Source organism: Anopheles funestus, chromosome X (assembly GCF_943734845.2).
Source record: "Anopheles funestus chromosome X, idAnoFuneDA-416_04, whole genome shotgun sequence".
NCBI lineage: Eukaryota > Metazoa > Arthropoda > Insecta > Diptera > Culicidae > Anopheles > Anopheles funestus.
In genome coordinates, this window is record NC_064597.1 from 1,004,442 (window position 1) to 1,030,242 (window position 25,801).

The window sequence follows — 25,801 nt, forward strand, 5'->3', positions numbered from 1 at the left end:
GATGGGCACTGTACGGTGAGCGCATTCGTACAAAGAAGGATGCTTACCGTGGCTAGAGATACATTTATCCAGGATCTGCTGACGGGTAGAACATAGAAGAGTAAATTATATACATTTTTTTTTAAATTTTATTTGAGGTAATAACCACACACACTGTCGTTCATTGAACGCTCGCTACGTATATCCTTCTTGTTACTTGTGTTTCATTGGGATGGTGTATTGACGATGATTGGTCCTGCTTGAATGGTTTAGATTTGCACGCTCTGTACGTTGTAATTCTCGATTGTGAAGAGAAGCTTGTATTGCAGAGTTCTTGGTGAACGATTTAGATACATTGTCTGCCTATATTACTTTCTGTGGTTTGAAGAATAAAAAAGCATTAAAAATTCTTTAAAAAAACAATTCTTTTCAACACTAGTAACTCTCTAGTGAAGCAAGCGGCGAACCTCTGATTGTCTTATGTGGTTCCATGTATACAGTTCTATTGGTGCATTTTTATGAGGAATTGTCCATGTCCATTCTCCATCAATCCATCTTAATTTGGGACCATCAAGTCTTCTTCACATACGTAAGTGTGGTGAGTCTAAGTATTTATGCTATTGTGAAGCCATCTCACATGTGAGCTGTGACCTCAGCTTCTCCCTTTTCTGCTAAGAAATTGTTATAAAATTTGGACAGAGTCTAAGCCTCAGAGGCTTGAATTTCCGATAATCTTCCAGTAGGCTATACGAAGAACCCTTACCATTGAGTCTTTCCATTGAGATCCATTAATTACTTACCTTCATTAGATTCGTCTGTTCGTTCGAAATTCCATATTTAAGATATTTCACACGCTGTGGAATTTGTTGAATCAACATTCATGCACACATCAATCGCGATGGATTTTACTCCTTCAAAGCTGTACTCGTGTTAGAGTGTGTACAGGGTGACTTTTTTTTAGCAATGATTAATCTTTAAGAGTGCCTTAGGATTTTCTTTTGTTTAAACTGTTTGATAATTCTGTTCATTTCTACTCTTCTAATGTGATTAATATATTTTTAGGGTAAATTATCATTTTAGGCCAATCGAAACCTTTTCGAAGGTATTTTTAATCATACAGACTAATAAGTTACAGGCCCGTTAGAGACAAAAGCTTTCCTCAACTTTTATGCTTTTAATTGACAGCGAAACAAACAAAAAAATACTTCTGAGAAAGTTGAAGTTCAGTAAAGGCAAACAATTTAGACCCACATGCAAACCGTTAGCTCGACAAAAAAGGGGGAGCTACAAATATAACACAGCACGCACTAATGAGCCGAATGGGTGATAAAGTTACCGAGCCGATTATTAGCAGCAGCTGTGCTGCTGTTGAGTATCACGTTAGCCGACCTCCAAGCTAAACGATCGAGAACACACATTCGGCAAGGCAATGAAGCGTGCAAGATAGTTACGGCAAAAGCGTTCAAAAGTTAAACCCACAACCGCACGCACCACGATATTGGTGAGTTTAGTGTGTTTTGTTCATTTTTTTTTTGGCAGTAAAATTTTCCATAACCACTTCACCGGTAAAAAGTTGGTTTTTGCGAGACAACAAACGAAAAAAAAATATTCATGCACCCTAAAACCATCAGCAACAGGTGTTTTTTCTTGTTGTTATTCTCTTCCTTTCGAGTTTGGAGTCGTGGAATTGAGCCATAACGTTGAGGAAATGCTGTAAAACGTATGTAAGTGACGAAATGCAACACTAGTCCGTAGCAAACCGACGCTACCGAAACTGCAGATTGCATTCGCCGCTGCAAACGTGGAACTAATTACCACCTTCTTTCGGTTTGTACCTTTTTTTTTTGGTTTGTGTGCTCATTCGAATCGATTTAAACTTTTTTCCCCTCCTCTTACGCAGACAACATTTCGGAACAGTTTCGGAAATGTTGATGGTTCCGGTTGACTACCCCTAGTGGCCTGATTGTGTGTGTGTAGGTACGACTTGAAATAAAAATCCGTTTACAGACAGTTACCTATCAGCACTGGGGCGTGTGTGCCGCACCCAGTACCTCATACTTAGCGACAGAATTAAGCGCCGTGTGAGCGAATCGATCATTTAGAATGTAAATTTTATGACGATAATAACCATCGGGCACTGGTTAGTGTAACAAGATAATGGGATGCTATTAAAACCAACGCCAAGGCAGTTTTTTTTAATGTCCCGAAGTACACCTGGCCCCGTGCGCGATCGAGTACGAAAGAGTGAGAAAATCGGAGAGCTAGCGAGAAGACGACTGGCTGATACGACGCTTCCTTTCGCTTGTGCTTATTGGGCCTCAAGTTACAGTGAAGATTTATGTCTAATTGCCACTTCTTGGGATATGCATACACATGAGATAAAGTCGGTAATTTATGGGTATTATTATTCCTACAGATCCGATTATTTTTTGACAAGTTTTGACAGATTTCATGGATATTTATTTGCTAAATTCAAACTAGAGAACAACTCTATTTAGTGAGTCAACTCAGAGTGAATGAGTCGTTATTATCAGTCTCGTTTAACGACTCATTTCAGAGTCATAACAAACCCGGCATAAACGTATAAGTTAAGCTTCGGTCATTTTACTCACTCATGAGTGTAAACATGTAGCGCTAGTGAGTCGAGTTGCAAAAAGAGTAAAAATAAAAAATATATAAAAATTTTAAAAATTTTATAAGGCTCATTTTTTCACCAACTTTTGCCTATAACTCGATCTATATCCAACGGATCGCCAATCTTTAACCTGTGGTCGATAGATGGCATTAATGGCTACATTTTCTTCTTGGACGGCCATGCCCTCAGATGTCTGTGCCAGAAGTTATTCGAGGAACCAAGTTCCTTACCCTGTTTGAGAAAATGTAAAATTTTCTTCATTTTCGCACCAACTTTTGCCTATAACTCGGTCGGTATCCAACGGATCGCCAATCTTTAACCTGTGGTCGATAGATGGCATTAATAGCTACATTTTCTTCTTGGACGGCCATGCCCTCAGATGTCTGTGCCAGAAGTTATTCGAGGAACCAAGTTCCTTACCCTGTTCGAGAAAATGTAAAATTTTCCTCATTTTTAAGCAATGTAGCAAAATTTTTAAATGTGATATATTTTAATGGAAATTTGTTGCAATAAGTTTCTTTTCACTCAAATAGTGCTTTAAATTAAAAAAAGAATACAAAATCAGAAAAAAATTTTCAAAAAATTTTCCACTCGAAAATTTCATAAGGCTTACCCCTTACGATTTTTTTGGGAAATTTTGCAAAAAAAATAAAATTGATTTATTTTAATGCCAATTGGTTGCAATGAGTTTCTTTTCACTCTAGTAATGTTTCAAAAAAAAAAAGTGAAAAATAATAAAAAAAAATCAAAAAATTCAAAAAAAATGAAAATTTACTAAGGCTCATTTTTGCACCAACTTTTGCCTATAACTCGATCTCTATCCAACGGATCGCCAATCTTTAACCTGTGGTCGATAGATGGCATTAATGGCTACATTTTCTTCTTGGACGGCCATGCCCTCAGATGTCTGTGCCAGAAGTTATTCGAGGAAGCAAGTTTCTTACCCTGTTTGAGAAAATGTAAAATTTTCTTCATTTTCGCACCAACTTTTGCCTATAACTCGGTCGGTATCCAACGGATCGCCAATCTTTAACCTGTGGTCGATAGATGGCATTAATGGCTACATTTTCTTCTTGAACGACCATGCCCTCAGATGTCTGTGCCAGAAGTTATTCGAGGAACCAAGTTCCTTACCCTGTTCGAGAAAATGTAAAATTTTCCTCATTTTTAAGCAATGTAGCAAAATTTTTAAATGTGATATATTTTAATTGAAATTTGTTGCAATAAGTTCCTTTTCACTCAAATAATGCTTTAAATTAAAAAAAGAATACAAAATCAGAAAAAAAATTTCAAAAAATTTTCCACTCGAAAATTTCATAAGGCTTACCCCTTACGATTTTTTTGGGAAATTTTGCAAAAAAAATAAAATTGATTTATTTTAATGCCAATTGGTTGCAATGAGTTTCTTTTCACTCTAGTAATGTTTCAAATAAAAAAAAAGTGAAAAATAATAAAAAAAATCAAAAATTTCAAAAAAATGAAAATTTACTAAGGCTCATTTTTGCACCAACTTTTGCCTATAACTCGATCTATATCCAACGGATCGCCAAACTTTAACCTGTGGTCGATAGATGGCATTAATGGCTACATTTTCTTCTTGGACGGCCATGCCCTCAGATGTCTGTGACAGAAGTTATTCGAGGAAGCAAGTTCCTTACCCTGTTTGAGAAAATGTAAAATTTTCTTCATTTTCGCACCAACTTTTGCCTATAACTCGGTCGGTATCTAACGGATCGCCAATCTTTAACCTGTGGTCGATAGATGGCATTAATGGCTACATTTTCTTCTTGAACGACCATGCCCTCAGATGTCTGTGCCAGAAGTTATTCGAGGAACCAAGTTCCTTACCCTGTTCGAGAAAATGTAAAATTTTCCTCATTTTTAAGCAATGTAGCAAAATTTTTAAATGTGATATATTTTAATGGAAATTTGTTGCAATAAGTTCCTTTTCACTCAAATAATGCTTTAAATTAAAAAAAGAATACAAAATCAGAAAAAAAATTTCAAAAAATTTTCCACTCGAAAATTTCATAAGGCTTACCCCTTACGATTTTTTTGGGAAATTTTGCAAAAAAAATAAAATTGATTTATTTTAATGCCAATTGGTTGCAATGAGTTTCTTTTCACTCTAGTAATGTTTCAAATAAAAAAAAAGTGAAAAATAATAAAAAAAATCAAAAATTTCAAAAAAATGAAAATTTACTAAGGCTCATTTTTGCACCAACTTTTGCCTATAACTCGATCTGTATCCAACGGATCGCCAATCTTTAACCTGTGGTCGATAGATGGCATTAATGGCTACATTTTCTTCTTGGACGGCCATGCCCTCAGATGTATGTGCCAGAAGTTATTCGAGGAAGCAAGTTCCTTACCCTGTTTGAGAAAATGTAAAATTTTCTTCATTTTCGCACCAACTTTTGCCTATAACTCGGTCGGTATCCAACGGATCGCCAATCTTTAACCTGTGGTCGATAGATGGCATTAATGGCTACATTTTCTTCTTGGACGGCCATGCCCTCAGATGTCTGTGCCAGAAGTTTTTCGAGGAACCAAGTTCCTTACCCTGTTCGAGAAAATGTAAAATTTTCCTCATTTTTAAGCAATGTAGCAAAATTTTTAAATGTGATATATTTTAATGGAAATTTGTTGCAATAAGTTCCTTTTCACTCAAATAATGCTTTAAATTAAAAAAAGAATACAAAATCAGAAAAAAAATTTCAAAAAATTTTCCACTCGAAAATTTCATAAGGCTTACCCCTTACGATTTTTTTGGGAAATTTTGCAAAAAAAATAAAATTGATTTATTTTAATGCCAATTGGTTGCAATGAGTTTCTTTTCACTCTAGTAATGTTTCAAATAAAAAAAAAGTGAAAAATAATAAAATAAATCCAAAATTTCAAAAAAATGAAAATTTACTAAGGCTCAGTTTTGCACCAACTTTTGCCTATAACTCGATCTATATCCAACGGATCGCCAAACTTTAACCTGTGGTCGTTAGATGGCATTAATGGCTACATTTTCTTCTTGGACGGCCATGCCCTCAGATGTATGTGCCAGAAGTTATTCGAGGAAGCAAGTTCCTTACCCTGTTTGAGAAAATGTAAAATTTTCTTCATTTTCGCACCAACTTTTGCCTATAACTCGGTCGGTATCCAACGGATCGCCAATCTTTAACCTGTGGTCGATAGATGGCATTAATGGCTACATTTTCTTCTTGGACGGCCATGCCCTCAGATGTCTGTGCCAGAAGTTTTTCGAGGAACCAAGTTCCTTACCCTGTTCGAGAAAATGTAAAATTTTCCTCATTTTTAAGCAATGTAGCAAAATTTTTAAATGTGATATATTTTAATGGAAATTTGTTGCAATAAGTTCCTTTTCACTCAAATAATGCTTTAAATTAAAAAAAGAATACAAAATCAGAAAAAAAATTTCAAAAAATTTTCCACTCGAAAATTTCATAAGGCTTACCCCTTACGATTTTTTTGGGAAATTTTGCAAAAAAAATAAAATTGATTTATTTTAATGCCAATTGGTTGCAATGAGTTTCTTTTCACTCTAGTAATGTTTCAAATAAAAAACAAGTGAAAAATAATAAAATAAATCCAAAATTTCAAAAAAATGAAAATTTACTAAGGCTCAGTTTTGCACCAACTTTTGCCTATAACTCGATCTATATCCAACGGATCGCCAAACTTTAACCTGTGGTCGTTAGATGGCATTAATGGCTACATTTTCTTCTTGGACGGCCATGCCCTCAGATGTATGTGACAGAAGTTATTCGAGGAAGCAAGTTCCTTACCCTGTTTGAGAAAATGTAAAATTTTCTTCATTTTCGCACCAACTTTTGCCTATAACTCGGTCGGTATCTAACGGATCGCCAATCTTTAACCTGTGGTCGATAGATGGCATTAATGGCTACATTTTCTTCTTGAACGACCATGCCCTCAGATGTCTGTGCCAGAAGTTATTCGAGGAACCAAGTTCCTTACCCTGTTCGAGAAAATGTAAAATTTTCCTCATTTTTAAGCAATGTAGCAAAATTTTTAAATGTGATATATTTTAATGGAAATTTGTTGCAATAAGTTCCTTTTCACTCAAATAATGCTTTAAATTAAAAAAAGAATACAAAATCAGAAAAAAAAATTCAAAAAATTTTCCACTCGAAAATTTCATAAGGCTTACCCCTTACGATTTTTTTGGGAAATTTTGCAAAAAAAATAAAATTGATTTATTTTAATGCCAATTGGTTGCAATGAGTTTCTTTTCACTCTAGTAATGTTTCAAATAAAAAAAAAGTGAAAAATAATAAAATAAATCCAAAATTTCAAAAAAATGAAAATTTACTAAGGCTCAGTTTTGCACCAACTTTTGCCTATAACTCGATCTATATCCAACGGATCGCCAAACTTTAACCTGTGGTCGTTAGATGGCATTAATGGCTACATTTTCTTCTTGGACGGCCATGCCCTCAGATGTATGTGACAGAAGTTATTCGAGGAAGCAAGTTCCTTACCCTGTTTGAGAAAATGTAAAATTTTCTTCATTTTCGCACCAACTTTTGCCTATAAATCGGTCGGTATCTAACGGATCGCCAATCTTTAACCTGTGGTCGATAGATGGCATTAATGGCTACATTTTCTTCTTGAACGACCATGCCCTCAGATGTCTGTGCCAGAAGTTATTCGAGGAACCAAGTTCCTTACCCTGTTCGAGAAAATGTAAAATTTTCCTCATTTTTAAGCAATGTAGCAAAATTTTTAAATGTGATATATTTTAATGGAAATTTGTTGCAATAAGTTCCTTTTCACTCAAATAATGCTTTAAATTAAAAAAAGAATACAAAATCAGAAAAAAAATTTCAAAAAATTTTCCACTCGAAAATTTCATAAGGCTTACCCCTTACGATTTTTTTGGGAAATTTTGCAAAAAAAATAAAATTGATTTATTTTAATGCCAATTGGTTGCAATGAGTTTCTTTTCACTCTAGTAATGTTTCAAATAAAAAAAAAGTGAAAAATAATAAAAAAAATCAAAAATTTCAAAAAAATGAAAATTTACTAAGGCTCAGATTTGCACCAACTTTTGCCTATAACTCGATCTATATCCAACGGATCGCCAAACTTTAACCTGTGGTCGATAGATGGCATTAATGGCTACATTTTCTTCTTGGACGGCCATGCCCTCAGATGTATGTGACAGAAGTTATTCGAGGAAGCAAGTTCCTTACCCTGTTTGAGAAAATGTAAAATTTTCTTCATTTTCGCACCAACTTTTGCCTATAACTCGGTCGGTATCTAACGGATCGCCAATCTTTAACCTGTGGTCGATAGATGGCATTAATGGCTACATTTTCTTCTTGAACGACCATGCCCTCAGATGTCTGTGCCAGAAGTTATTCGAGGAACCAAGTTCCTTACCCTGTTCGAGAAAATGTAAAATTTTCCTCATTTTTAAGCAATGTAGCAAAATTTTTAAATGTGATATATTTTAATGGAAATTTGTTGCAATAAGTTCCATTTCGCTCAAATAATGCTTTAAATTAAAAAAAGAATACAAAATCAGAAAAAAAATTACAAAAAATTTTCCACTCGAAAATTTCATAAGGCTTACCCCTTACGATTTTTTTGGCAAATTTTGCAAAAAAAATAAAATTGATTTATTTTAATGCCAATTGGTTGCAATGAGTTTCTTTTCACTCTAGTAATGTTTCAAATAAAAAAAAGTGAAAAATAATAAAAAAAATCAAAAATTTCAAAAAAATGAAAATTTACTAAGGCTCATTTTTGCACCAACTTTTGCCTATAACTCGATCTGTATCCAACGGATCGCCAATCTTTAACCTGTGGTCGATAGATGGCATTAATGGCTACATTTTCTTCTTGGACGGCCATGCCCTCAGATGTATGTGCCAGAAGTTATTCGAGGAAGCAAGTTCCTTACCCTGTTTGAGAAAATGTAAAATTTTCTTCATTTTCGCACCAACTTTTGCCTATAACTCGGTCGGTATCCAACGGATCGCCAATCTTTAACCTGTGGTCGATAGATGGCATTAATGGCTACATTTTCTTCTTGGACGGCCATGCCCTCAGATGTCTGTGCCAGAAGTTATTCGAGGAACCAAGTTCCTTACCCTGTTCGAGAAAATGTAAAATTTTCCTCATTTTTAAGCAATGTAGCAAAATTTTTAAATGTGATATATTTTAATGGAAATTTGTTACAATAAGTTTCTTTTCACTTAAATAGTGCTATAAATTAAAAAAAGAATACAAAATCAGAAAAAAATTTTCAAAAAATTTTCCACTCGAAAATTTCATAAGGCTTACCCCTTACGATTTTTTTGGGAAATTTTGCAAAAAAAATAAAATTGATTTATTTTAATGCCAATTGGTTGCAATGAGTTTCTTTTCACTCTAGTAATGTTTCAAATAAAAAAAAAGTGAAAAATAATAAAATAAATCAAAAATTTCAAAAAAATGAAAATTTACTAAGGCTCAGTTTTGCACCAACTTTTGCCTATAACTCGATCTATATCCAACGGATCGCCAAACTTTAACCTGTGGTCGATAGATGGCATTAATGGCTACATTTTCTTCTTGGACGGCCATGCCCTCAGATGTCTGTGCCAGAAGTTATTCGAGGAAGCAAGTTCCTTACCCTGTTTGAGAAAATGTAAAATTTTCTTCATTTTCGCACCAACTTTTGCCTATAACTCGGTCGGTATCCAACGGATCGCCAATCTTTAACCTGTGGTCGATAGATGGCATTAATGGCTACATTTTCTTCTTGAACGACCATGCCCTCAGATGTCTGTGCCAGAAGTTATTCGAGGAACCAAGTTCCTTACCCTGTTCGAGAAAATGTAAAATTTTCCTCATTTTTAAGCAATGTAGCAAAATTTTTAAATGTGATATATTTTAATGGAAATTTGTTGCAATAAGTTCCTTTTCACTCAAATAATGCTTTAAATTAAAAAAAGAATACAAAATCAGAAAAAAAATTTCAAAAAATTTTCCACTCGAAAATTTCATAAGGCTTACCCCTTACGATTTTTTTGGGAAATTTTGCAAAAAAAATAAAATTGATTTATTTTAATGCCAATTGGTTGCAATGAGTTTCTTTTCACTCTAGTAATGTTTCAAATAAAAAAAAAAGTGAAAAATAATAAAAAAAATCAAAAATTTCAAAAAAATGAAAATTTACTAAGGCTCATTTTTGCACCAACTTTTGCCTATAACTCGATCTGTATCCAACGGATCGCCAATCTTTAACCTGTGGTCGATAGATGGCATTAATGGCTACATTTTCTTCTTGGACGGCCATGCCCTCAGATGTATGTGCCAGAAGTTATTCGAGGAAGCAAGTTCCTTACCCTGTTTGAGAAAATGTAAAATTTTCTTCATTTTCGCACCAACTTTTGCCTATAACTCGGTCGGTATCCAACGGATCGCCAATCTTTAACCTGTGGTCGATAGATGGCATTAATGGCTACATTTTCTTCTTGGACGGCCATGCCCTCAGATGTCTGTGCCAGAAGTTATTCGAGGAACCAAGTTCCTTATCCTGTTCGAGAAAATGTAAAATTTTCCTCATTTTTAAGCAATGTAGCAAAATTTTTAAATGTGATATATTTTAATGGAAATTTGTTGCAATAAGTTTCTTTTCACTTAAATAGTGCTATAAATTAAAAAAAGAATACAAAATCAGAAAAAAATTTTCAAAAAATTTTCCACTCGAAAATTTCATAAGGCTTACCCCTTACGATTTTTTTGGGAAATTTTGCAAAAAAAATAAAATTGATTTATTTTAATGCCAATTGGTTGCAATGAGTTTCTTTTCACTCTAGTAATGTTTCAAATAAAAAAAAAAGTGAAAAATAATAAAAAAAATCAAAAAATTAAAAAAAAAATGAAAATTTACTAAGGCTCATTTTTGCACCAACTTTTGCCTATAACTCGATCTGTATCCAACGGATCGCCAATCTTTAACCTGTGGTCGATAGATGGCATTAATGGCTACATTTTCTTCTTGGACGGCCATGCCCTCAGATGTCTGTGCCAGAAGTTATTCGAGGAAGCAAGTTCCTTACCCTGTTTGAGAAAATGTAAAATTTTCTTCATTTTCGCACCAACTTTTGCCTATAACTCGGTCGGTATCCAACGGATCGCCAATCTTTAACCTGTGGTCGATAGATGGCATTAATGGGTACATTTTCTTCTTGGACGGCCATGCCCTCAGATGTCTGTGCCAGAAGTTATTCGAGGAACCAAGTTCCTTACCCTGTTCGAGAAAATGTAAAATTTTCCTCATTTTTAAGCAATGTAGCAAAATTTTTAAATGTGATATATTTTAATGGAAATTTGTTGCAATAAGTTTCTTTTCACTTAAATAGTGCTATAAATTAAAAAAAGAATACAAAATCAGAAAAAAATTTTCAAAAAATTTTCCACTCGAAAATTTCATAAGGCTTACCCCTTACGATTTTTTTGGGAAATTTTGCAAAAAAAATAAAATTGATTTATTTTAATGCCAATTGGTTGCAATGAGTTTCTTTTCACTCTAGTAATGTTTCAAATAAAAAAAAAAGTGAAAAATAATAAAAAAAATCAAAAAATTCAAAAAAAATGAAAATTTACTAAGGCTCATTTTTGCACCAACTTTTGCCTATAACTCGATCTGTATCCAACGGATCGCCAATCTTTAACCTGTGGTCGATAGATGGCATTAATGGCTACATTTTCTTCTTGGACGGCCATGCCCTCAGATGTCTGTGCCAGAAGTTATTCGAGGAAGCAAGTTCCTTACCCTGTTTGAGAAAATGTAAAATTTTCTTCATTTTCGCACCAACTTTTGCCTATAACTCGGTCGGTATCCAACGGATCGCCAATCTTTAACCTGTGGTCGATAGATGGCATTAATGGGTACATTTTCTTCTTGGACGGCCATGCCCTCAGATGTCTGTGCCAGAAGTTATTCGAGGAACCAAGTTCCTTACCCTGTTCGAGAAAATGTAAAATTTTCCTCATTTTTAAGCAATGTAGCAAAATTTTTAAATGTGATATATTTTAATGGAAATTTGTTGCAATAAGTTTCTTTTCACTTAAATAGTGCTATAAATTAAAAAAAGAATACAAAATCAGAAAAAAATTTCAAAAAATTTTCCACTCGAAAATTTCATAAGGCTTACCCCTTACGATTTTTTTGGCAAATTTTGCAAAAAAAATAAAATTGATTTAAGTTAATGCCAATTGGTTGCAATGAGTTTCTTTTCACTCTAGTAATGTTTCAAATAAAAAAAAAGTGAAAAATAATAAAAAAAATCAAAAATTTCAAAAAATTGAAAATTTACTAAGGCTCATTTTTGCACCAACTTTTGCCTATAACTCGATCTGTATCCAACGGATCGCCAATCTTTAACCTGTGGTCGATAGATGGCATTAATGGCTACATTTTCTTCTTGGACGGCCATGCCCTCAGATGTCTGTGTCAGAAGTTATTCGAGGAAGCAAGTTTCTTACCCTGTTTGAGAAAATGTAAAATTTTCTTCATTTTCGCACCAACTTTTGCCTATAACTCGGTCGGTATCCAACGGATCGCCAATCTTTAACCTGTGGTCGATAGATGGCATTAATGGCTACATTTTCTTCTTGAACGACCATGCCCTCAGATGTCTGTGCCAGAAGTTATTCGAGGAACCAAGTTCCTTACCCTGTTCGAGAAAATGTAAAATTTTCCTCATTTTTAAGCAATGTAGCAAAATTTTTAAATGTGATATATTTTAATGGAAATTTGTTGCAATAAGTTTCTTTTCACTTAAATAGTGCTATAAATTAAAAAAAGAATACAAAATCAGAAAAAAATTTTCAAAAAATTTTCCACTCGCAAATTTCATAAGGCTTACCCCTTACGATTTTTTTGGGAAATTTTGCAAAAAAAATAAAATTGATTTAATTTAATGCCAATTGGTTGCAATGAGTTTCTTTTCACTCTAGTAATGTTTCAAATAAAAAAAAAAGTGAAAAATAATAAAAATAATCAAAAAATACAAAAAAATGAAAATTTACTAAGGCTCATTTTTGCACCAACTTTTGCCTATAACTCGATCTGTATCCAACGGATCGCCAATCTTTAACCTGTGGTCGATAGATGGCATTAATGGCTACATTTTCTTCTTGGACGGCCATGCCCTCAGATGTCTGTGCCAGAAGTTATTCGAGGAAGCAAGTTCCTTACCCTGTTTGAGAAAATGCAAAATTTTCTTCATTTTCGCACCAACTTTTGCCTATAACTCGGTCGGTATCCAACGGATCGCCAATCTTTAACCTGTGGTCGATAGATGGCATTAATGGCTATATTTTCTTCTTGAACGACCATGCCCTCAGATGTCTGTGCCAGAAGTTATTCGAGGAACCAAGTTCCTTACCCTGTTCGAGAAAATGTAAAATTTTCCTCATTTTTAAGCAATGTAGCAAAATTTTTAAATGTGATATATTTTAATGGAAATTTGTTGCAATAAGTTCCTTTTCACTCAAATAATGCTTTAAATTAAAAAAAGAATACAAAATCAGAAAAAAAATTTCAAAAAATTTTCCACTCGAAAATTTCATAAGGCTTACCCCTTACGATTTTTTTGGGAAATTTTGCAAAAAAAAAATAAAATTGATTTATTTTAATGCCAATTGGTTGCAATGAGTTTCTTTTCACTCTAGTAATGTTTCAAATAAAAAAAAGTGAAAAATAATAAAAAAAATCAAAAATTTCAAAAAAATGAAAATTTACTAAGGCTCATTTTTGCACCAACTTTTGCCTATAACTCGATCTGTATCCAACGGATCGCCAATCTTTAACCTGTGGTCGATAGATGGCATTAATGGCTACATTTTCTTCTTGGACGGCCATGCCCTCAGATGTCTGTGCCAGAAGTTATTCGAGGAAGCAAGTTCCTTACCCTGTTTGAGAAAATGTAAAATTTTCTTCATTTTCGCACCAACTTTTGCCTATAACTCGATCTGTATCCAACGGATCGCCAATCTTTAACCTGTGGTCGATAGATGGCATTAATGGCTACATTTTCTTCTTGGACGGCCATGCCCTCAGATGTCTGTGCCAGAAGTTATTCGAGGAACCAAGTTCCTTACCCTGTTCGAGAAAATGTAAAATTTTCCTCATTTTTAAGCAATGTAGCAAAATTTTTAAATGTGATATATTTTAATGGAAATTTGTTGCAATAAGTTTCTTTTCACTTAAATAGTGCTTTAAATTAAAAAAAGAATACAAAATCAGAAAAAAAATTTCAAAAAATTTTCCACTCGAAAATTTCATAAGGCTTACCCCTTACGATTTTTTTGGGAAATTTTGCAAAAAAAATAAAAGTGAATTATTTTAATGTCAATTGGTTGCAATGAGTTTCTTTTCACTCTAGTAATGTTTCAAATAAAAAAAAAGTGAAAAATAATAAAAAAAATCAAAAAATTCAAAAAAATTAAAATTTACTAAGGCTCATTTTTGCACCAACTTTTGCCTATAACTCGATCTGTATCCAACGGATCGCCAATCTTTAACCTGTGGTCGATAGATGGCATTAATGGCTATATTTTCTTCTTGAACGACCATGCCCTCAGATGTCTGTGCCAGAAGTTATTCGAGGAACCAAGTTCCTTACCCTGTTCGAGAAAATGTAAAATTTTCCTCATTTTTAAGCAATGTAGCAAAATTTTTAAATGTGATATATTTTAATGGAAATTTGTTGCAATAAGTTCCTTTTCACTCAAATAATGCTTTAAATTAAAAAAAGAATACAAAATCAGAAAAAAAATTTCAAAAAATTTTCCACTCGAAAATTTCATAAGGCTTACCCCTTACGATTTTTTTGGGAAATTTTGCAAAAAAAATAAAATTGATTTAATTTAATGCCAATTGGTTGCAATGAGTTTCTTTTCACTCTAGTAATGTTTCAAATAAAAAAAAAGTGAAAAATAATAAAAAAAATCAAAAAATTCAAAAAAATGAAAATTTACTAAGGTTCATTTTTGCACCAACTTTTGCCTATAACTCGATCTGTATCTAACGGATCGCCAATCTTTAACCTGTGGTCGATAGATGGCATTAATGGCTACATTTTCTTCTTGGACGGCCATGCCCTCAGATGTCTGTGCCAGAAGTTATTCGAGGAAGCAAGTTCCTTACCCTGTTTGAGAAAATGCAAAATTTTCTTCATTTTCGCACCAACTTTTGCCTATAACTCGGTCGGTATCCAACGGATCGCCAATCTTTAACCTGTGGTCGATAGATGGCATTAATGGCTACATTTTCTTCTTGAACGACCATGCCCTCAGATGTCTGTGCCAGAAGTTATTCGAGGAACCAAGTTCCTTACCCTGTTCGAGAAAATGTAAAATTTTCCTCATTTTTAAGCAATGTAGCAAAATTTTTAAATGTGATATATTTTAATGGAAATTTGTTGCAATAAGTTTCTTTTCACTTAAATAGTGCTTTAAATTAAAAAGAGAATACAAAATCAGAAAAAAAAATTCAAAAAATTTTCCACTCGAAAATTTCATAAGGCTTACCCCTTACGATTTTTTTGGGAAATTTTGCAAAAATAATAAAATTGATTTATTTTAATGCCAATTGGTTGCAATGAATTTCTTTTCACTCAGTTAATGTTTTAAACAAAAAAATATTAAAAAATTATTAAAAAAATAAAAAATTCTTTTGGGTATTGCCAAACCCCATCAAACCATAGATCATCGATCGACAGATATACATACGATGCTGTCAGATTCAGCACTTTCGGTTGTACAATACGCTATCTTATGCTGTACTCTACCTCGGTAGCATGTTCACTTCGTTACGTGCCGTGTGTCAGTTTGACGAGCGGTAAGATTATGATGACAGTCGTAACAACACTCACATCGATTGCAATCACAACAAGCCGTGCAGTAGGCGACCGGTGTCCTTCCTTTCTAGCGGTACCGATCAGCGTGGCGCTAAGAGTTGAACCAAATGGTACGCGCGTTCGAATGTCTGGAATGTCATCCCATACCCGCCCCCGAAATAGGAATGTGATGCCGTACCGAACGGTTGCGATAAATAACGCATGCCTGGGAAGGATGACGGGGATGAGCAGGGAGTATGGGGGGGACGGTGTCTTGGCACGCGTCACCCGCGATGATGGTGGTGGATGGACGTGAACGTTCTTAGGGCGCGGCCACGATCGCACCCCAAAGATAGGGTTGCCCCGACAAAATGGCGCCGGCAGATTAGTGCACCCACCCTTTCGATGCCTTTCCAAAACCCGAACCGCATGCGGGCTGGCGCCCGTTACCGGACTGGTAAAAAAATTGGAACGATGCAGGAAGGAGCGATCGATCACTGTTGTGTGACACATACGATGCTTGTCACACTACCGGCCAGCGTTTCTGAAACCATCCGCATACCAGACAGATTGAACCAGAGCGCACGGAAATGTAGCACGCCACACCCGTGAATATGGTGAGGTTTTTCCGTGTAACGGGGGAAATATACGTGATCATGTGATGTAGAATGGTGGCCGAATAACTTTAGTAAGGAAGCGAACGAAAGGTTCTAAGTGTGTAGAGGCGTTGAATGTAATGGAGAAATCTCATACATTTGTGCATCATTTGATTTAACTGAATATTATTTTCAGTTAAACATTAGTTATTTAATAAGTGAACTGATGACAACTCGCATAATAGATCAAAATCAAAATCCTATTCAGCTTTTCATTTACACAAGCATAAAAAAAAACTTTATACCATCATCCAATTTTCATCCTTCCAGCACACCAAGCTGGTCTACTTCCGGCAGGTATCACGTTTTAAGATTCTATCCTCTTTTTTTGTTCTTACTTCCGGTGAATTGGTACTGAATTGGTGAGTGTGCCAAGCAAAAAAAGGAAGGAAAAAATCTTCAAAATTTTCGGCTTTTCTTTTTTCCTTTGCTCTCTTTCTGCCATTTTCTTTCATCTAACCCATATCTGTCTGTTGCGTCATGTTTGCCACTTAAGTCTAGTCTATCCACTGACAGCTAATCAACTCACATCAGCGTGGCAGGACACACTTACGGACCCGGCGAAGATGAAATGCGACTCCGCCCGAGCGATTTGGTATAAGTAAATTAAACTTCGCTCAATTTTATTTCCGCCTGCGAAAATAACCCACACAAGCCCCACAAGCCCACGCACGGTAGCACGGACAACATTCATAGGGGCGTTTGTGTGTTTGTGTGTGTTTTTATTATTTTTTTTTTATATCTTTATTTGGATACGAGCCACAGCTGCTGCTGTTGATTAAGGACCATTTCTTCACGGTTTGGTTGGGTTTTGTGTGCCGAAACGTTAAGCCCAAGTGCTGCGACATCCGGTTTCCTTCCTTTTTTGTGCACCACCTCACCGGAAAGTTTTGCTCGCGTGTGCTCACCTGTGCGCCCTGAGCATCTTTGGTACGGGACCCACCACGAAGTGTGCGGAGTGATGAAACATTGAGCCTCATTTAACTGCACTTCATATCGGAACGGGAATCATTCGTCGGCTTCGTGTCGCTGCGGGAAGCATCTCAACGTGCTAATTTAGCTGACAGTTATATCTTGATCAAGATATGCTCGAGAAGCGGTCCGATGGTTGTGCCTGGTTTTGGGGAGAGGGAAAAAACCATTTCTACGGTTCAGTCAAATTGCTTAACTCACTTTATGCTCACCCTGTTCTTGCTGTATTTTTTACTGTGCGCCCTGCAAGCGGCGAAGGTTTCAATTTTCCCAGCAGCACAAATATTAGATTACATCTAGGGAAAAGCATTCGCTCCGGTTCGTAGGTTAGATGGTGCGGCACTGCCGTACAAAAACCGTACAGCTCAAACGGTCCAGCCACGGGAGCTAACGATGGAATTTATTTAAACTTTTCATCTTTTCCTCATCTCCATTATTGTTATTACAACGCGTTCCTTCAGTACCCTGCTTAGCTTTTCCCATGCCGGTGCGGTAGACGAACCGAGCTAGGATTCTGCATGCGTATGTATGTGTGGAGCGATAAAGCTTTACACGTTGCTTCTCGTCCACGTGGGTGGGTGTATGTGGCTTCAGCGAAAGCGAAAACATTTTTCTTAATTAAAATGACGAATGGGTCTTGTTCGGGATGTTTCGCTCTACAAAATGCCATACAGCATGATGGGACTGATAATGATGATGCGTTTCCAACAGCGCCCTCGGAACGGGTCAAGAAGCGTATCTTTCCTCTTGTAAAAATCCCTTTTGCTTGTTTGCTATGCATAGCCCCCCGGGAAAATCGCCACTTGAAAGTATTGCATTCGGAAAAATAGCAGCGAAATGAGCTGACCTTTTGAAGGACCTTTTCGGGTTTTGTCGTCTAAGTCTTCCACGCTGTTGGGGATGAACAGGCAAAGAAATTAGGTAATGGACGCAACTTTCAAAATCACTAACGTGCAGCTGACGGTGCAACTTGCTTACTGATTTTGAGTACTGGAAATGTCAGATTAACATATCTCAGACGTGTTGAATGTTATTACTTCAAGTTACAAGTTAAGATCCTGAAGGGAGATTAGGTTAGAACAATTGATGAGCCCAAATTAATAGACAAACCTATCTCCGAGAGGTTTAACTCTATTTCATCCAGCAAACGAGGTCACTGTGCTCCTCTGCGTCTCATGCCAAACAGGTCCCTGACAAGCACCTGCCGAGTAGGGCATGAGTCCAGCATCTTCATCACGTGACTGAATCATCGTATCCTTCCAGCGAAGTTGCGATCGTACCAATGGTAGCAGAACTGCTCATCTACCTCGAGATGGTAGCCATCAACTGATGCTCTGCTTTCCACGACCGGCTCTATCACGGTCAGAGCCTTCGGCAAACAGGTACTATATCTTCGTTGCATTGAGTCTCAATTCAATTCTTAAGGCTTCACGTTTCATCAATGTCAAGTTCCATGTGGTAGTAGGTTAATAACCTGTAAGGTCATGCCGGCCATTTCTGGCTTACTAGACTTGTTTTTACCACGTAACCTGATAGTCAGTCCTTGCTACGGGGGGTCGATCCGGATGGGATTTGATACTCGGCAATGTCGTGTAGAACCGGCACCGTTTATCACATATACCACCGGGGTGTTCTCTTGTGACTTTTAATATTTGACTTAGCATCCCATACCTGTGACGACCATCACAAGCACAGGTTTGTATAGAATGTTGAGTTTAAAAAAAAATCCAATATCAACAAAGAACCAACGCGTTGTAACAACCAGACTATAACTGCACGCAATAGTGCAAAATGTGCAAACAGATGAAACGATTAAAATGCTACACAAATTCATTTTGTTACGGTTGTTTGTGCGTAATTGTGTAGAGAAGCGTTCGTACCGTGGAACTAATCGATTTTTGGTTGAAAGAAGATTGGTCAGAAAACCTTCACCCAAAGCGACCCACCACCCGAAAATGCACCCTTTTCTTCGTTATACCGGTGCACGGAAAAGTGGTTGTCTCGGTGGGTCGATGGCCACGAAATTGCAGACCTTCGTAATAAGACCGAACGCCACACACAAACAAACAAAAAAACACAAACACACAGCGCACAAAGAACACCCTCCCGTTCAGCGGAATGAAAGAAACCAGATCACCCCAACGGCCACCGGTTTCCCTTTAACTTCCCTTTCTACGGTGTTTCACGGTGCGGCCGAAGGTGTTGGGATACGAATTTTGATTGGTTTCAAGCACCCAATCACCCACCGCGCACGGGCACACAACGCGGCCCAATCTGCTACACGTAGCATGGGAGGCACGCTTGGCAGCCAATGCATTCCAACAGTTTCAGCTTTGTATGTGGCGAATGCAGTTTTTCCTTCACTCCTGCCTTTAGAAAAAAATCCACCTTTTTTGCATTTGCGTTGTATGGCACGCTTAAAGCAATACCGCACGTTTAGCTTTATAGCGAGCGATAATTACAATCGATTGGATGCAATCGTGATACCGAACGTTTGATTGGTTTGCCCGAAACTCTTGTAGTGGCTGTTACTGAAGGAGGAAAAAACAGAAAGAAAGACCCTATTTGGCATGCAAAAAAAACGCAAAATTTTCATTGAAACGTTTGATTAGTAAATGGAATTTTTGGTTGTTATGATTGTATTCATCGAAATTGAATTAATGGTTGTGTATCAACATTCACTCGCTTCGTCACTATAATGACCGCTGTCAAAGTGACATTGTTTACGAGCTAGTATACTATTATTCAAATAAGTAAGATGGTTAAAATAAAATAGGATAGATCGTGATACCGTTTATCCTTACGGGTACTTTTGTTTTATCTGTATTCTTCAAACCAAATTGGATAACATTTATACATGCTGTAGATATGCTGCTTCAGCTGCGGATGTAGAAAATGGAAAAGCTAAACCACCATGCTGTGCGCACTGTTTGCATGGTATTGGAAACAGTTTAAGCCTTCAATTGGGTTTATGTTTTGCCTGTATGCTTTGCTCTTGTTTAACCTAACTTATTTGCCTGTTGGGCATTGTTTGCAGAGAAGCGCCAGCTATATGTACTGTTCGTTCCCTCACCAAACGTTACCAGCCGAAAACCCTCTTGATTACATGACCGTAGGCCTGCTTCAAATCCATTTGACGTATCAACTGCACCAGAATCCACTTACTTTACGCTTTCTCGTACGTCCGTTTGTACCACGGCATGTTCTTTGTCTCTCCCCAGATTTTTGGCATCTACCGATGGTGCCGCACGGTGGGTGTAAAGTTGGTAAAATCGATCGAGTGTCCTCGCGAATTTCGGGCAGTGTGCGACACGCGTCAGCAGCACGGCGGTTTTCGGGTGGTTGGTAATTAATTTTAACAGGCAAAAATAATTGGATACCAGCCGAAAGAGAGAGAGAGAGAGAGAGAGAGAGTTGAAAAAGAAGCACGGCAGGAAAAGAAGGTACTGGGTGTTGTGGTCGCATCGATTGCGTTTTATTGACAGTGCCGACGATGGAGCCAATTTTCGAATTTTCGATTTTCTCCCCAGTAGAGAGGAAGGGGATGAAACGAAGCGTGGAAGGGGATGGGGTTTTGTGGGTGTGTAGCTGTGAATTCGACAACAACCCTTACACACCGTGAAACAGCAAAGTTCTTCCCCTAGCCCATAGTTTCAGTACCATTAATGGTAGCTGCTTAACAGGCTACTGGATGCTACTTAATAAGCTACCTTCGACAGTGTACATCGTTGCGCGTTACCAATCGTTTGCCGGTTTCCTGTCACCCGGCCGGATTGCTGGTGGAGCTGTATAATGCTAGTTAAATGAGCGTTAAATTGATACGGTGATTGAGATGTTTCTTGCACATTGCCTTCGCACACTCTTCGCATACCCGTTGTGAGCCGGGGAAAAAAACGCACGATGAATGGTATGCCGGGAACGGGGAGTGATGGATAATAATAACCACGATGGAATTCAGCCTCACGAAGCTGATTTCACCGTGCCGGTGTAAAGCAGCCAAACGAATTGCACTTTTGTTTGTTAACCAGCACCGCCAAATGTTAACAGCTTGTTTTGGTGAGCAACTCGTCACATGACGTGCCGCCGTGCCACCGTCACTGGAACGCTCCGTGGACGCACTGGGCACACAAAAGTTTATTGCGTTCATTAGTAATATTCACGGACCGGCACCGGTTGGTACCATTTTTGAGCCGTTTTCCGCTTGAAAAGGTTTCCGGTCGTGCTAAGTGAACTGGTTCGTATGATCATTCCCTTTTTCGGGTGAACCGAGTATATAAGCCGTACCGGAACCGGTGGTAGTATCGTGGAACTGATTTTATTGGATGATATTTAAATACACCTTCACAGTAGTGAAGTGAAGAAAATGGCATACCAAAAATAAAAGACAAATTTTTGCACAGCAGTTGTAAAACGTGTGAAGTGAGCTTGAGAAATTGGCGCGTACCGTCACCAAACCAACCGGTGCCTTGTCGCTTCGGCACGCTTTTCTCTGGGGTTTTTCAGATGATAAATTCTTCGAACTCGTTAATTGAAACACTTGTTGTGGATAAAGCTTGTCAGCTCTGGTGGAGAGTTTCTTGCACGGCAAGTGACCAACTATCTCAATATGGTGAGGAATTTATGAAGACAATCAAATAAATTGTACGCTTTTTAGATATGTAGGGGAGACTGAACAAAACTCTTTGCTGATTAACGGCTGCAATCAATCTTAGCTAATTTATATTTCAATTAATTAGACAGCTTTAATCAATTGAATCTTCCCCCATTCTGCTGGGGAAATCAATCGATCGGAAATATATAAATAAATCATCATTTACCATTTCCTGGTAAGCAAACCGAGCTGATGGAATCTTAAGGAAGAGAAAAGAAAATGGTTTCACCTGAATTATTTCATCTTCTCATTAGATTCCCGCTAAGGGATCATTAAACAATTACGTAACGCTTGTAACGATGGAGTGGAAAGGGGGGTCGGCTACTAGCGTTACAATTTATTAATGTTATTATTTATTTTGTCATTTCTCTGTTACACAATGTATTCTTAAGATCTAGGAGAGGAGGAAGTTAAGATATGGAGTCGTTTGTTTGGAGATTTGGATTATGAGGAATGAGTGGACGAACGTAGAAGAAATATTTTAATATCGTCAGCAAAAAGGAGATGCCTATCAATAGAAATTGATGCAGTTATCAACGAGAAGGATGAAAAGGAATGGACTAAGTGCACATCAATTAAGAAACAAGCAGGATATTCACGTCAAGTGCCTGTAACTGTCGAAGCTTAATATGGACTGAAGTGGTTTCTAAAACCAAATTATTACGTAATTAATATAAGTAACGTTTCCAGCGTTAGGTTTTGTTACGATAGAAGGGGAAAGGGGGAAATCACACTCATTGCGTTACGTAATAGCTGAAACATCCCTAATGCACATTTTACCATTATCATAAGTATCTCCAATGCGGTAGAGAATAAATTGACATAAATTATAAGAAAGGAAGAAAAACAGAACAATGAGTAGAAATAATGTGAAACATAAGCTTCCCCACTACCGAAAAATAAAACGTTACCAGCCTCCTATAGAACTGCATTTGTGAGGTGTTTATTATGCGCCGCATTAAAAAGCCGCCAGTGCTTAACAGAGGTTTCGTGTACAGCCTAATTACATCGCGCTAGTACCGGCGGCACGCTTGTGCTTTCCTCCGTCTGCAGCACTCACATGGACCACCTTCGTTTTGCTATTTCCATTCCTGGTGTGTCGATTTTAATTGGCAGCATCGTGTGGACGCTAATTAAATGAATGAAAATTCTAATTCCACGTAGTGACGTATCAGGATGAGGGCATTAGCCTGTGTCATGCTGAATTTTGAATCATACAATGGTTGCTACTTTATGAAGATTTTAACAGGAAATCAACACGCACCGCAATTCGTTTGTATAGCTTCAATATGTCAATCAATTTTTTTGTCTAACCGTACTGCTGGAATGTATTCCTAGTTGTGGTGGTACTATTCGGTGACCTTGTACGCTAGCCGATTAGAGTGTAACCGTGCAGCAGATTGGCGCCCATGATAGACAAACCTCACCGAGAGATACCAGCAAACGTGGTTGTAGTGTTTTGATAAATGAAGTTTACTTCCTAGCCCTTGCGTTCAAAAAACGGTTCTCTGAAGGTGAACTAGATACGAATCTCACCTGGAGTAGCCAATAATTAAGAAAACAAACCAAAGCATTAGCGACATCCAATGTTTGGACACAACTTAAATAATAAATGATGGCAGGCTAATCTGCTTATCTTGATCTTCCAATCACTGCTGGATCTTGATAATTTCAACAGAAACCGCACTATTGAGCTCCCACCAAACGTTTGACAGATGCTGACGGTTTATTGACGTTGATGAATTGATCTTGATCTAACCGGATCTAGTTTTGGAGTGATTTAACGATTGAAGGGCTAAAGCACGGCCTACTTCAACCAGGAAGTGTATGGCTAGGGACGTGACACTCATTTACCGAGCGGTGCATTGTTTGCTAATATTTATTTGCAATTAAAAAAAAAGCAGGGAAGGACGATGTTTGAGGGGCGTAACCCTTAGACTTAGACAACTTAGACGGGAGACTTCTCTACAGCACCATGTGGCACTGCGAAATGTTTTGAACGTACAAAATTCCACACTCAAGATCATCTGCATCCTTTAACCGCACCTGCACCGGAGCCTAGACAAGGTTGGACGTCACCCGTGTGACACCTGACTTCTGACAAGTCAATCTACAGACGATTACATGCAAATATCGGTTTGCCCATAGCGCATTCGGCTTTGGAAGCAAACATTTACGCCCTTCCATCCTTTCATGTTTCACGGCGACAGACGTCGCTCGTGCCAGGTACGTTTTGGGTGCACGCGAAGAGTTGTGTTAATGGAAATGCTGAACAAATATGTCATACCGGGCCCATTTGGTCGTGTCAAGCACAGCGTGTTAACAACAGTCCAAACCGCGTGGATAGATGTAGCGGTATCAATAATGTATTTTTCACCGTCATCGTGCTTTATCAAGTTAAAGCGCATGCAGCGCCAGATGTGACATGAATGCACCAAAAAAGCCCACACAAAGCGCGTAGCTTTTCCAACCACCCAATCCATTCACTCCGTGTGCCTTGGCAGATCTAGAAAACACGCAAGCGCAGATCTCCATTCACCTATTCTTCGAGGAGTGCTCCCCACACACGCAGACATTCCCCAACACCCCCCGACCAGATGGTTATGATTGATCGTGCAAGATATACCACCTGCGGTATATACCCGCGCAAGATGTTGGACGTGCCATCGAGGAGGGACGTAAGAGGTTTGTTAGTCTACTTTCAAATAGGCCCTCCAACAACACACTCGGGTGCGTACAATGTAGTGCGAAAGCGCCACTACCGACCGGCTCCACTGGTTGGTCGATAAATTCCGGGATTAACCTTTCGGTGGAAGAAAGATAGAACAAGAGCGTTGCTACCGGTGTAATACAATGTAGGCAGTAGGCGTATCATATGGCCGGAAAGGTGTAACCTGATTGTTTGCGTTACATTTTCCAGCATCCAAGAATATCTCAAGTAAAGGTAACACTTGAATGTCTTCTGAGACTTCTGAGACACCAATATCTCAACGGCCTTCAAGGAACTTAATGAAGCTAAACTGGAAGTTTCATTCACTGCGCGTGATAACATATTGTCATGACTTCCTATCCAGAGTTACGAGAGCTGGAGAGTTGCCTAGGCAATGTTACCGCTGAGTTCTTGCACACCCAAGGGTTAAATGGTGCGAATTGATTCTAACAACTGACCACGGGTGTCGCGGGTGATCTGTCGCTCTAATTAATCACTAACATATCATTCCACCTATTTCCACCTTCACTTCCCCACCGCTTTGTCGTACACAACCGCGTGGAGCTGTTTGCTAGATGTGCGACTAATATTGATCTTATGCTAATTGGTGATCGATCGTTCCGCTGCTATTTCCAACGGTTATCTGTGTGGTCCTCATACATCTGTTTCTAGCCCACCCGCACCACGTCTTCTCCTCGCATCTGCTTCTTTAAAACTCCCTCTTCTCCTCCCCGGTTCTCCACCCTCACTCCAGTACCAATTATTATGTCCACAGTGTCACTCACTCTGGAGCGAAAGGCGACGATCTTGGCTTCAAGAAGGAAGTCGGCAGTGTCGCTTTGATGGCCAGCGCCTGTCAGAATGAAACATTAGCGAACGGGTAACCGGGTTCTCCGATTGTATGTACGCTGGATTGTGTGTGTGTGTTTTTTAGGTTTTTGCTTACATCAACCCATTCTTTCTTGCAAAGATCAGGTTTTGGGTTTTATGCGCGGTGCAACATTCCTCAAAGTATCTCAATGAAGGGTGGTACGATGAACATTTGCTTTAAAGTACGTCGTTTCCTGCTGTTTGGGTGTGTGGGTACGTTTATGCTCGACCACTTATGCTCGATCACACTGCACTGGTCTGAACATTTACATTCACAGCATTTCTTTGTGAACAGTAGCACCAACAACCCTGACGAGCATGAAGGGGGATGAAAAATATGGGGAGGCTGCGTGCTTAAGATATTTATTAAATGAGAATTTACTGCTTAAATGTTTTCGCACACCCCGTTTCTGGTGGTTTGGTGTGTGGAGAAGAGAGAGAGAGAGAGAGAGA

The 25,801-nt window shown here is 37.8% G+C and overlaps 1 long non-coding RNA gene across 1 annotated transcript in view; it reads right to left on the reverse strand.

Annotated features, from left to right (window-relative positions):
• Positions 1 to 6,206: 6,206 nt before the first annotated feature.
• LOC125765943 (uncharacterized) overlaps positions 6,207 to 25,801 on the reverse strand; it is a 34,051-nt gene continuing 14,456 nt past the window's right edge. The window contains exons 2-3 of the long non-coding RNA XR_007418638.1: positions 9,170 to 13,650; positions 6,207 to 8,645 (exon numbers count right to left, since the gene is read on the reverse strand). This is a non-coding gene — a long non-coding RNA (uncharacterized LOC125765943). The remainder of the gene's footprint in view (positions 8,646 to 9,169; positions 13,651 to 25,801) is intronic.